The 11451-nt window shown below is 36.3% G+C and overlaps 1 non-coding gene across 1 annotated transcript; it reads left to right on the top strand.

Annotated features, from left to right (window-relative positions):
* The first annotated feature begins 289 nt into the window (after positions 1–289).
* Positions 290–393, top strand: LOC148549254 (small nucleolar RNA R71). The gene has a single exon (XR_015898700.1). It is a non-coding gene; the product is annotated as a small nucleolar RNA R71 (small nucleolar RNA).
* Positions 394–11451: the final 11058 nt, after the last annotated feature.

Here is an 11451-nt window from a genome sequence, read left to right as displayed (position 1 = left end):
AGCCACTTGCTTTGTTTCTAATTGCCTGGTAAGCTCTGCTAGTTGCTTGGCAAACACCTTGTTTTGGGCTAGAATTGTATCAACATGGTTCAGCTCCATGACTCCCTTAGTGTTGTGCCTTTCTGATGCATAGTAGTACTCATTCTCAGCCACTGTCTCAATCACTTCAATGGCCTCTTCCACAGTCTTTTTCCTGTTCAATGAACCTCCTGATGAATGGTCTACAGCCTTCCTTGATTCATAAGAGAGTCCATCATAGAAAATATGCAATTGCACCCAATCATGGAACATGTCTGGTGGGCATTTCCTTGTCAAGTCCTTGAATCTCTCCCATGCCTCGTAGAGAGTTTCACCATCTTGTTGTCTAAAAGTCTGAACCTCAGATCGAAGCCTATTGACCTTTTGTGGGGGGTAGAAACGTGCCAGAAACTTGCTTTCCACCTCATCCCATGTTGTTAGACTCCCCCTTGGGAATGATTCCAGCCACTTAGCTGCTTTGTCCCTAAGTGAAAATGGGAACAAAAGCAGTTTATAGGCATCTTCCTGGACTCCATTGGACTTCACAGTGTCACAAATTCTCAGGAATTTTGTGAGATGTTGGTTGGGATCTTCATTAGCACTCCCACCAAATGAACAATGATTCTCCACAAGTGATATTAGCTGTGGTTTGAGTTCAAAATTGTTGGCCTGAATGGGTGGTTTCTGAATGCTGCTACCACAATTCCCAGAGGTTGGGTTTATGTATGAACTAAGAACCCTCCTCTCAGGAATGGCATTGTTTCCATCAGCTCTCTCATGGTTGTGAACTTCTCTATCCATGTTGAGATCTAGAGCTTCCTCAAAATTGTCCTCAGATTCTCCTTCAGATTCTTCTTCTCCCAGTACTCTCTTCCCTCTTGCTTCCCTTCTCAGTCTATGAAGGGTCCTCTCTGGTTCGGTATATGGAGGAGTTGATGTCTCTCCTCTCCTACCTGTCATACAAGAACACAACACAGGCAACAAACAAGTGAAATACTCTTGGTTAATGGAAGAGTATGGTTAGAGCAATTGAGGAATTAATTCAAACAGTTAGTGAGTCAGTGGGTTAGTTGCTTGAATTTAAAGGCATAAAGAAAGAAAGCATGTAACAGAGTGCAGAAATTAAAATTCAACAAGTAACTTGTACTGAATTAATCAAAACAAAAAAAAAATGCTCAATCTAGTTAACTTCCAATTTGAGAATTGTCAATCGAAAACCAATCCCCGGCAACGGCGCCATAAACTTGATGCGCATAAACTAGTTATGCTACGATTTAGGAAATTGCACGATCGGCAAAATTCCTCCCGGCAAGTGCACCGGTTATCGTCAAGTAAAAACTCACAATAGAGTGAGGTCGAATCCCACAAGGATTGGTTGAGTGAGCAATTCGGATTAGAAGTGTGTTCTAGTTGAGCGGAATCAAGATTGAGATGAGAATTGCGGAATGTAAAATTGGCGGGAAAAGTAAATGACAAGAAATTGAAATGGCGGAATCTTAAATTGCATGAATTAAAGAGCAGAAACTAAATTGCTGAAATTAAAAGGGAATGGGGGTGATTGCATGAATTGAGTTGCAGAATGTAAAGAGAAGATGGAAATCAGAATTGGGGGATTCATTGGGTTATAGGAGATATTGAGATCTCCGAATCAAAACATGTTTATCTCTTCCTCAAGCAATGCGTTCATTGAATTTTGCTTGGCAATCTTATATGATTGGATCCCAATCCCTTGGTTCACCAATTCTCTCTAAAAATGAACAAATTCCCAATCCCTTGGTTTAAATGTTCATAAGAAGAGATGATGCTTGATCACTGATTATACCACACAGTTTCATGAACCACAATTTGGTAGGATTACATGTCACAATATCCATCCAAACCCCAATCCAATTCACTGTGAGAAAGCTTCTCTAGCATGAATCCTCCATTCCTTTCCCAAGGTTCCGAAGGATTCCAATTATGGGTAGTTTCTTTCCCAAGACAACTACCCAATGGAATTAGATCGAGAAGCTTTCTAACAAAATTCAAGAGAAAAGATTGAAGAAGAAGATAAACTATTATTGATTCATTGAATTACAATAGAGCTCCCTAACCCAATGAAAGGGGGTTTAGTGAGTCATAGCTCTGAATTCAATTACAAAGATATGAAAACTAGCTAAAAGTGAAGGTAAAAGTCCTTTTAACTTAAATTCTATCCTATTTATACACTTTCTATATTGAGCTTCTGTTGTGTTTCTTGGGCTTTGAGGCCTCTCCCTGCTTTCCTTTTGCCTTGGGTTTATGATCCATAATCTTGATGAGGCTGCTGATCCAAATTCTGTAACATTCATTGAGCCAACTTAGTGATAAACAAATACTGGCACATGACTCAATAAATTGAAATTTCAGACTCATCAATCCTTCAGGCCCAATCCCATAAACCATGATATTCAATTGGGTTTCATACCAGAATAAGTTTAAGTTAATGTGTGTGCTCAAATACTAACTTAGACCACAATATTTTTTGGTCCAGAAACCTTTTCCAAGAGTGGCGTTTAAGTTGCAGTTTAAGCTTAAACTGCAGCTTAAACGCCAGACACTTCCAGTGAGGCCTTTTGTAGAAGCACGTTTAAGCTTCAGTTTAAGGTTAAACTGAAGCTTAAACGTAGAAATGGAAGAAGGCAGCCCTGGAGAGTCATGTAGTCGAACACGTTTAAGCTTCAGTTTAAGGTTAAACTGAAGCTTAAACGTGGATATAGGAAGGGCAGCCCTGGAGACCGAACACGTTTAACCTCCAGTTTAAGGTTAAACTGGAGGTTAAACGTGGAAATGGAAGGAGGCATCCTGGAGGTCGAACACGTTTAACCTCCAGTTTAAGGTTAAACTGGAGGTTAAACGTGGAAGCTTAGAAGGGTAGCCCTGGAGGTGTCGAACACGTTTAAGCTCCAGTTTGAGGTCAAACTGGAGCTTAAACGTGGAAATGGAGAGAGCAACCCTGGAGGAGAAAACTTGGTCGAACACGTTTAAGCTCCAGTTTGAGGTCAAACTGGAGCTTAAACGTGGAAATGGCTCCCTGGTGCTTTTCCCATTCTGGCGTTTAACCTCCAGTTTAAGGTTAAACTGGAGGTTAAACGTGGAACTCCTTCCTGAGTAGCATTCTCATTCTGGCGTTTAACCTCCAGTTTAAGGTTAAACTGGAGGTTAAACGTGGAATGCTTCTTTGGTGAGACTTTCATTCTGGCGTTTAACCTCCAGTTTAAGGTTAAACTGGAGGTTAAACTTCAATTTCAGCATTTCTTAGCCTTCCTGATTCTGGCGTTTAAGCTCCAGTTTAGGCTTAAACTGGAACTTAAACTCCACATGTGATATTCAAGCTTCCTTTATTGATTTTGTTGCTTCCTTGCTTAGCCTCTTCTTCCCTGAAATCATCCAAACAATTGCATCAAAGTTTTGCAAAATTTCATGAGAAATCTTCCATTAATAGCATTCAAGTAATATAACTAAAAACTCATGGAATTTGCATCAAAATCATACTGTTTGGATGGTTCATTGCTTTGTTCTCATTTTAACCATTCTTGGTTACTTTAAGCTCAAGAAAATGCATAAAACAACTAAAACTAACAGAAAAATGCTAGTGAAACTAGCCTAAGATGCCTTGGCATCAACTAAGAAAGTGATTGATGCCATTGTTTGATTCTAGCTCACTTATCCCAAATTAACCTACCTTTTACATCACCCTTGTTAACCCCCTTGAGCATTTAAATCCCCTCTTGTTTTATAACCACATTACTAGCCTTAAGCAGAAAAACAAAATCAAAATCCCAAGTTGAATCCTTGGTTAGCTTAAGATAGAAATTGTGTATTGTGTAAGTGTGGGAACCTTATAGGAACATGGATGATAGAAACAAAAGGGTAGAAAGTTAAAAAGAATAAAAATTTTTATTTTTAAAAGTTTTGGGAAGCATGCTCATGTGAAATCAAAATAATTTAATTACCATGTGCATCAAAAAAAATAAAAATAAAAAATAAAAAAAATAAAAAAATTTTTATTTTTCAGTATTTGAATAAAGGGGATACAAAAGAATTCCCCAAATGCAAAAAGTGATGTACATGAAAAAAAAATAATAAAAATTAAAATATGAGCATGTAACATAAAAAGTGGGAAAAATATGGGAAAATAAGTAAAAAAGCTTTGCTTTACAAAATATGTATGTTAGGTGAGATCTTAGACTAATCAAGGATTCACTTAATTAGCTCACTTAGCCTTATACATATACCCTTACCTTTACCTTGGCCCCATTACAACCTTAATTAAAGACCTCATGATTTTTGTATGCCTATATTCTATAATTGTTGATTGGTTAGATGAAGAACAAAGTTATAGAAAGTAAGGATAAAAAGAAGAATAGAGTGATTAACCCAATAAACACTGAGTGACTAGAGAGTAAACACAAAATCCAGTGAGGGTTCAATAGCTCATCAACATATATCTCTGCTTAAATTATTAATTGTCTTGCAAAATTGTAAAATATTTTTCTCTCCCATCTCAATTGTAAAGGTACTTTATCACTATCTAAGGTTTGGCTATATATATAAGATTCCTTGAGAATGTGAATTAATTCAACTACATGTAAGCTTTATACACAAGGGAATAACAAATTAGAATTGCATGATTCATTTAGGTAGTTGCATTTAGAATAGATTGCATAACAATTTCTTATACCTTGCCAAAAGTGTGTTTTACAGTTATTTATTTACTTTACAGTCTTTTACTTATTTTATTTGCAATTTAAATTACTTGTTCCTCATCTTCAAAACCCCGATTTACAATCTTCATAACCAATAATAAGAACATACTTCCCTGCAGTTTCTTGAGAAGACGACCCGAGGTTTAAATACTTCGGTTATCAATTTTAAAGGGGTTTGTTACTTGTGACAACCAAAACGTTTGTAAGAAAGGTTGATTGCTTGGCTTAGTAATTATATTTGCAACGAGAGTTTACTATAATCTCTAAACCATCAATCTTTCAGTTCTTTCATAGGCCTTCCTAACCATTGATGCTCATAGACTTTGATCCTTGCTCTTGCCTTTTGGTTTTAATAGTTATTGGTTTTTTGTTCTTGCCTTTTGGTTTAAAGAGCTATTGGCTTTTTCTGCTTTTTATTTTTTTTCTGCTTGCCCCTTTTTTTTTGCATATTTTTTTATTGCTTTTTTGCTGCTTTTTCTTGCTTCAATAATCAATTTTTGGATTTTTCAGATCACCAATAATACTTCATTTTTATCATCATTCTTTTGAGAACCAACATTCTTTAACTCCAACATCAAATATGCATTATTTATTCATGCATTCAGAAAACAAAAGCAATGCCACCACATCACATAATTGAACTATTCCTAATATAAACTCAAAATTCATGCATCTTACATTTCTTTTTCAATTAAAATTTTTCTTTTAAGCAAGGTGAGAGATGCATGGAATATTTCATAGCTTTAAGACATAAAGACAAATGCTCATACACCAGAAACAGACAATAAAACAAAATACATGGAAAACAGAATAACATAGGCAACAGGGGAGTAAAGGGAACGAATCCACCTTAGTGATGGCGGCTACTACTCCTTCTCGAGGATCCAATAGAGCGCTTGATCTCTTCTATGTCACGCCCCTGCCTCTGTTGTTCTTCCTTCAAAATTCTTTGTTCTTCCTTTGTGGCTCTTTGATCTTCTCTTATGTCATGGAGGATGGTGGAGTGCTCTTGATGTCCCATCCTTAGTTGATCTATTCTGGAGCTCAATTCTCCTACAGAAGTGTGCAATTGGTCCCAATAGCCTTGGGGAGGAAAATGCATCCCTTACACTCTCCGGGCTGAAATCCAAGAGACGCCCTCGGACCATGGTATGCCAATTTTTGGGACTTAGGTTCACGCCTGTATCATGGTTTTTCGTGACCCGTGTATTGGCATAGAACTCTTGTACCAGCAAGATCCCAACTTTTGGGATAGGATTGGTTAGGACTTCCCAACCTCTCCTCCGGATTTCTCTTCGAATCTCCGGCTACTCATTCTTTTTTAGCCTAAAAGGGACTTCAGGAATCACCCTTTTCTTTGCCACTACTTTATAGAAGTGGTCTTGATGAGCTTTGGTGATGAATCTCTCCATCTTCCAAGATTCGAAGGTGGAAGCAACTGCTTTTCCTTTCCTCTTTCTAGAGGATTCTCCGACTTTAGGTGCCCTAAGTGGAAATAGGAAGCAAAAAGCAAGGCTTTTCCAACACCAAACTTAAAAGCTTTGCTCGTCCTCGAGCAAAATATAAAGAAAAGGGAAGAAAAGAGTAGAAGAAGAAGAAGAAGATAATAGAGGAGATGGAGAGGGATAGTGGATTCGTCTAAAAAGGGCTTTAGTGTATGGATGGTGTGTATATGAAGGGTAGGAAGAAGGGGTATTTATAGGAGTGGGATAGGTTGGGTTCGAATGAATGGGTGGGAATTGGGTGGAAATTTTTTGAATTTGAAGTGGGTGGGGGTTGGTGGGAGTTATGATGGTATTGGAAAGTGATATGGATGTGATTGGTGATGAACGGATATTTTATATGCTTTTTGGCATCATTTTCATATAGTTTTTAGCATGTTTTGTTTAAGTTTTATTATGTTTTCATAGGTTTTAGTGTAAAATTCATATTTTTGGATTCTACTTTGAGTTTGTGTGTTTTTATGCAATTTCAGGTATTTTCTGGCTGAAATTGAGGAGTTGGAGCAAAAGTCTGATTCAGAGGCAGAGAAAGCACTGCATATGCTGTCAGGATCTGACCTCGGTGTACTCAAAAGAGCTTTTCTAGAGCTATAGAGGTCTACATGGTGCACTCTCAACGGCTATGGAAAGATAGCATCCAGGGCTTTCTAGAAATATATAATAGTCCATACTTTGCTTCGGAATTGAAGGCCCAAAACTGGCGTTCAACTCCAGCCATCTACCCCAGTCCTGGCATCCTACGCTCACAGAGAGGTGGCCAACGTCCAACGCTCAAAAGGGGGCACTTAGCCAGCGTTCACTACCCCTAAGGAGTCCTAGCACGTGGGAGACACTAAAGTTCAGCTTGAACACCCACTAAGTGGGCCCCGAAAGTGGATGTTTGCACTACAAGCCTAAGCCTATCATATTTCTGTAATCCTTAGTTATTAGGTTAGTATATATAGACAAGAGTTCACCATCGTTAAAGAGACTTTTGGACTCTTGCCCACTTTCACGTTTATCATTGTATTTTTTCTATCAGCATGAGTCACTAAACCTCCTAGACTAAGGTTAGGAGCTCTGCTGAGTTTTATGGATCAATAAAAGTACTACTGTTCTATTTTCAATCTGTGTTTGATTCTATTCTAAGACGTATCTTCATTCTTCAACCTTATGAATGAGTTGAACTGGCACAAGGTTATCTCTATTCTACATGGGTTCAGCGAGCGTCTTTCATCGGATATCAATGAACCACTAGCTTGAGGATACGTCTCTTAGACGGCTAATTCACGACTTCATTGGGGACTTCTCGAGACATCAGTTCAGCGGAGGTATGGGGAGATTGGGGTCTTTGTGTTAAAGGCTAGAATCAAGGCGTAGCATTATCTGATTCGGAAGATTCATCCTTGTCTATGGCATTTTGAGTAGGATCACCAAGGGAATGAACTGCAGGAGCTTCACCCTCATTCAGACCGGATACGCATTAAACCTGGTGTTCAGCCTAAAGGAAGATTGGCGGCCACTCACACCGGCATTGATCACATACAGCCTCCTATAGAAGAAATCATTCACATTTGGAGTAGACAGCAAGAAAGTATTGATCCAAAAGAATAAAGCATCTCTGAAGCCTTAACCATCTTCTTATCATTAAATTCACAACCACCGAATAATGTTTTCTTTATTTTACTTTTATGGGCTTAAACAATTAAACAACTTTTCTATCCGCCTAACTAGGATTTACAAGATAGCCATTGTTTGATCCAAGCCGACAATCCTCGTGGGATCGACCCTGACTCACCTCAGGTATTACTTGAATGACCCAGTGCACTTGCTGGTTCAGTTGTACGGAGTGTGGGAATCCATGCACCAAGTTTTTGGCGCCGTTGCCGGGGATTGTTCGAGTTTGAACAAACTAACGGATTATCTTGTTGCTTAGATTAGGTATTGTTTTTAATTTTATTTGGCTCTTTTACTTTCTTTTTCGAAAAATGTTTTTCAAAATATCAAAAATTTTTCAAAAATCTTTTCTTTTCTTTATTAACCTTTATCTTTTGTTTGAGTCTTTTGTTCTTGTTCTTGTTAGAGTAGAATTTCTTAAGTCTTTTTTTCAAAAAATTTTCAAAAATAGTCTCTTTTGTTTGAGTCTAGTGTCAAATCTTAAGTTTGGTGTCCATTGTGTGTTCTTTAATTACTTTGAATTTTTCGAATTTATTCTTGGTGTTCTTCTTAATCTTCAAGTTATTCTTGTTTTTCTTTTTGTTTTAATCTTTAAAATTTTTAAGTTTGGTGTCTTTAGGTGTTTTTCTTTAAAACTTTTGAAAACTTAGTGTCTTTAGATCTAAAAATTTTAAGCTTGGTGTCTTTTAGTTGTTTTTCTCTTTCTTCATTAATTCAAAAAATACAAAAAATATCTTTTTAATTTTTTATCTTAATTTTCGAAAAGTGCAACAAAATTTTCAAATTTTAATTTCAAAATCATTATCTTATCTTATCTTATTTTTAAATTTCAAATTAAAATAATTTCAAAATAAAATCTTTTAAAAAATCATATCTTTTTCAAATTACTATCTTATCTTTTTTATCTTTCTTTAAAATTCAAAAATCTTATCTTATCTTATTCAAATTTTAAAATTCAATTTCAAAATTTAAAATTTCAAATTTCAAATTTCCAAATCAAATCTTTTTTCAAAAATCAAATTTCAAATCTTATCTCTTTCAAATCTTTTTCAAATCTTCTTCAAATTCCTATCTTATCTTTTCTAATTTCAAATCTTTTCAACATCTATCTTATCTTTTCTAATTTCAAATTTTAAATTCAAATCTTTTCTAATCTTTTATCTTATCTTAATTTCAAATCTTTCTTAATTAGTTACTTGTTTTCTCTTTCTTTTTTTTCAAAACTTCCTAACCAATTCTTCTCCCTTCTAATTTTTGAAAATATCTTCTCTATTTCTCCCTCTTCTTTTTCGAAATTCATTATTCAATTTTCAAATCTTTTTAGTTAATTAGTTGTCTTAGTTTCTAATTGGCTTTATTTCTTCTTTATTTCCTTTTCTTTTTCAAATTACATGAATAAAATAAAAACAAAACAAAAATATTTTAATATTAAAATCTCATTCTTCTTTATTTTTCGAATTAGTGATACTTCTCTCCCCCTCTCTATTTTTGAATTCTTTTTCTCTTCTCTCTATCTTCATTCTTATTTCCTCTAAACATCTCACAGGAAGTCTTCTGTTCTTAAACATAGAGCTCCCATTCTTCTTCTTTCTTGTTTTTTTTTCTTGTTTATGAGCAAGGAGTCTTTTCCTGATCTTGTACCTGAGAGAACTCTAAGGAAGCGTTTACAACAAGCTAAAGCACAACACTCCAGAAGAAACCTCACAGAGATTTTCGAACAAGAAGCTGAAAGCATGGCAGCTGATCCTAACAATGAAGGAGATGCAAGAAAGGTTCTTGGTGAATATACCATACCAACCTCTGATTTCTATGGAAGAAGTATCTCCATACCTGCCATTAGAGCAAACAACTTTGAGCTTAAGCCACAGTTAGTCTCTCTAATGTAACAGAATTGCAAGTTCCATGGACTTCCACTGGAAAATCCACATCAATTTCTATCTGAATTCTTGCAAATCTGTGACACTGTTAAGACCAATAGAGTGGATCCTGAGGTCTACAGACTTATGCTCTTTCCCTTTGTGGTTAGAGATAGAGCTAGGATATGGTTGGATTCTCAGCCTATGAAAAGCCTAGACTCTTGGAAAAAATTGGTCAATGCTTTCTTGGCTAAGTTCTTTCCTCCCCAGAAGATGAGCAAAATCAGAGTGGAAGTTTAAACCATCAAACAAAGAGAAGGTGAATCCCTCTATAAAACTTGGGAAAGATACAAGCAACTGATAAGGAGATGTCCTTCTGACATGCTCTCAGAATGGTCTATCCTAGGCATCTTCTATGATGGTCTTTCTGAGATGTCCAACATATCATTGGACAACTCTGCAGGTGGATCACTCCACTTGAAGAAAACGCCTGCAGAAGTAAGAGAACTCATTGAGATGGTTGCAAACATCCAATTCATGTACACTTCTGAGAAAGCCTGTGAATAATGAGGTAGCTTAGAAGAAAGCAAGCTACAAATGGCAGTACTCAAGAAGCTTCTTCTGAAGGAGAAGCATATGATCCTGAACAACCCATGATGGAGGAGGTGAATTACATGGGAGAACCCTATGGAAACACCTACAATCCATCATGGAGGAATCACTTATTAGCTCACTTAGCCTTATACATATACCCTCACCTTTACCTTGGCCACATTACAACCTTGAAAAAGACCTCATGATTTTTGTATGTATGTATTCCATATTTGTTGATTGGTTAGATAAAGAAAAAAGTTATAGAAAGTAAGGATAGAAAAAGAATAGAGTGATTAACCCAATAAACACTGAGTGCCTAGAGAGTAAACACAAAATCCAGTGAGGGTTCAATAGCTCATCACCATATATCTATGCTTAATTGTTAATTGTCTTGCAAGTTTGTGAAATATTTTTACCCATCTCAATTGTAAAAGTGCTTTAACATTATCTAAGGTTTGACTATGCATATATGATTCCTTGAGGATATAAATTAATTTAACTACATGTAAGCTTTATATACATGTTAATAATAATTAGAATTGCATGATTCATTTAGGTAGTTGCATTTAGAATAGATTGCATTGCATTAGATTCCACCACTTTAACCTTACCTTACTCTTTATCTTGGATTTAGCATGAGGACATGCTATTGTTTAAGTGTGGGGAGGTTGATAAACCCATATTTTATGATATATTTTATGCTCAATTTAAGTGATTTATTCAATCCTTCACCCACTTATTCATGTAAATTGCATGGTTTTACTTTCCCTTCCTTATTATGTGATATATGTGAAAAACATGTTTCCTATGCTTTAAAAATAATTATTTTAATTACCTTTTATTACCATTCGATGCCGTGATTTGTGTGTTGAGTATTTTCAGATCTCCTAAGGCAGGAATGATTTAAAGGATGGAAAGGAAACATACAAAAATGGAAGGAAAGCACAAAATAGAGTTTTTCAAGAAACTGGCACCGACGCGAACGCATGGACGACGCAGCCGCATGCCTAGCGCGAAAAGGCAGCGACGCGAACGCATGACTAACGCGGACGCGCACCTTGAGCAGAATGCAGATGATGCGTACGCGTGACCGAAGCG

Source organism: Arachis ipaensis, chromosome B8, assembly GCF_059453495.1.
Source record: "Arachis ipaensis isolate K30076 ecotype BB chromosome B8, ASM5945349v1, whole genome shotgun sequence".
Classification (NCBI taxonomy): Eukaryota; Viridiplantae; Streptophyta; class Magnoliopsida; order Fabales; family Fabaceae; genus Arachis; species Arachis ipaensis.
Note: the sequence above shows the minus strand (reverse complement) of the source record. Positions and strands in the feature narration are given on the sequence as shown.